Source organism: Lolium perenne, chromosome 3 (genome assembly GCF_019359855.2).
Source record: "Lolium perenne isolate Kyuss_39 chromosome 3, Kyuss_2.0, whole genome shotgun sequence".
Lineage (NCBI taxonomy): Eukaryota > Viridiplantae > Streptophyta > Magnoliopsida > Poales > Poaceae > Lolium > Lolium perenne.
The window spans coordinates 328,860,000-328,862,671 of NC_067246.2; the positions used below are offsets into that span (position 1 = coordinate 328,860,000).

At 35.7% G+C, this 2,672-nt stretch overlaps 1 long non-coding RNA gene across 1 annotated transcript; it reads left to right on the forward strand.

Moving 5' to 3' along the window:
• The first annotated feature begins 1,070 nt into the window (after nt 1-1,070).
• LOC127345786 (uncharacterized) lies at nt 1,071-2,271 on the forward strand. The gene is made up of 3 exons (XR_007878980.2): nt 1,071-1,811; nt 1,898-1,963; nt 2,053-2,271. It is a non-coding gene; the product is annotated as an uncharacterized lncRNA (long non-coding RNA).
• Nucleotides 2,272-2,672: the final 401 nt, after the last annotated feature.

Genomic DNA, 2,672 nt, shown 5'->3' on the forward strand with positions numbered 1-2,672 from the left:
CTTTTCGTGGATCCAGTGATAAGTTGTACGAACACAACAATGGTAATTTTTTAGCATGTGTAGAGATGATTGCTGAATTTGATCCAGTAATGCAAGATCATCTTAGGAGAATTCGAAATGATGAAATTTATCATCATTATCTCAGCCATAGAATTCAAAATGAGCTGATTTCTCTTTTAGCATCTAGTGTTACAAGTTCTATCTTGAAGATTGTTAAAGAGGCCAAATATTTCTCTATAATTCTTGATTGTACTCCAGATGTTAGCCACCAGGAACAAATGACCCTAATTATCCGATGTGTTAACATGTCAAATAACCAAATAAAAATAGAGGGGTTCTTTATGGAATTTTTGAAAGTGGATGACACATCTGGTTTGGGACTTCTTAATGTACTTATGGATGCTCTGAAGTCCTACGGACTAAATATAGATAATGTGAGGGGCCAAGGTTACAACAATGGTTCAAATATGAAAGGGAAAAACCAAGGGGTACAAAGTCGCTTACTTAAAATTAATCCAAGAGCTCTATATATGCCATGTGCGTGCCATAGTTTGAACCTTACTTTATCTGATATGGCAAGTTCATGTGGTAAAGCTATTACTTTTTTCGGGATTGTTCAACGGATATATGTGTTATTTTCAACTTCTACTAAAAGATGGAAAGTGTTGCTTGACCATATTCCAAGTTTAACAGTGAAGGGTTTATCAAACAATCGGTGGGAGAGTCGAATAAAAAGTGTTAAAGCTATTAGATTTCAAGCTCCCGAACTAAGGGTTGCTTTGTTGGAGGTAGGTAAAATTTGTGATGATGCCAAGCCAAAGAGTGACGCAAAAAATTTATATGACGCGCTTGGTAAATTTGAGTTTATACTTCGTATGGTAATTTGGCATGACATTTTGTTTGCAATAAACGCTGTGAGTAAGAAGTTGCAATCTCCATCCATGTGTAATTAACTCTACATTGCAGCAAATCGAAGGTATAATGGATTTTTTTGACAACTATAGAAACAATGGATTTGCAACTAGTTTGACCATAGCAAAGCGTATAGCATCTGACATGGGTATTGAACCATCATTTCCAATAAAACGTCAAGTCACTAGGAAAAAACAGTTTGATGAACCTGATCATGACGAAGAAATTCTGTTAGCTGAGAAAGCTTTTGAAGTAAACTACTTTTTAGTAATGGTTGATGTGGCAAAGGTCTCACTGAAAACTAGATTTGAAGAACTTAAGGTATTCAAAAATATATTTGGTTTTTTACTTAGCTCAAAAGACTTGAAATTGCTTACTGATGCTGAAGTGCGCAAATCTTGTGATAAGTTTGTCAAAACATTTTCTCACAATGGCTCCTGTGATGTTGAGCCAGATGATCTATTTTCTGAATTAAGACTGTTACAAATGACTTTACCTGTAACGAATGAGCCAATGCAAGCAATGGAAATATTTGAGTTTGTTAGAGATATATATTGTTTTCCAAATATTTTAATTGCTTATCGTATTTTGTTTACTGTACCGGTGACAGTAGCATCGGCTGAGCGTAGCTTTTCTAAGTTGAAGTTACTAAAAAACTATTTAAGATCATCAATGTCTCAAGAAAGATTAAATGGTCTGGCAATTTTGTGTATCGAGAAAAATAAGTTGGATGAGATAAATACGAATGCAATTATAAACGACTTTGCTTCTAGAAGTGTTAGGAGAAATGGCAAGTTCTGAATTCAATTTGCTATACTGTGACTTGCACACGAAGAGGAAGCTTTCGAAAATTGGTGAAGAATATGGAGTGGTGGGCATGATCTAAATAAAGTCTTACTGTACGATTTCTGTCATCAGAACTACACATGATTGTTTACTGTTTGTATGCTGGGAGATTGTCTAATTATTTTATTGTGCTTTTTAGGTAAATGCCCCTCTCTGGTTCTCTTTTAAGTAGGAACTGCGGCGACTTCATCTCCTATCTAGATTGGTAATTCATTTTATTAGCTAGCATAGTATTTTAAAAATCTTGGTCTTATATGCTAGTAGACTCATACATCAAACATATTCCTTTTGCAGAAGAAAGACATGTTCTGCCTTGTCAATCCTAGTTCCTAGCAAAGCGGAACTTTTGCGGAAGCAGCGGAATCATGATTAGTTCGCTTGATTGAGACAAATCAAAAATAATATTATTTTTAGAGTGATGCTCTGTCATTTTGAGAGTTCAAAACATTATGGATCTATGATATGTACTGAATATTCTTTGTTATTGAAATATGATGGTTTTTTAGGTTGCAATATACTGTTTTGATATTTTTTATGTGTGAATAAGGGCCCTTTCTATCATTTTGCACCTGGGCCCCAAAAAAGTATGGGCCGGCCCTGCTCCTCCTCTCCCTCCTCTCTCACGCTAGGCTCGTTTAAACTGCCATCGAGTCTAGTGACTAAAATGAAAGAAAGACCGAAGTAAGCGAAGAATACCAACTGAAATACGAGCTAAGTAGTATCAACCAGATAGCATGCCTCATATTTTGTTGGTTGAAATAAATATTAACATTCAGGGACACTGTAAGTGATGCCAGGTAGGATGCACAAGAGATTGATATTTGTGCCATCACACCAGGCTCACTTGCAACGCTCCCTGAGTGTAGTGACCAAACATTTTAATCATCGGCACTAAAATGGAAAAAAGACTAAAG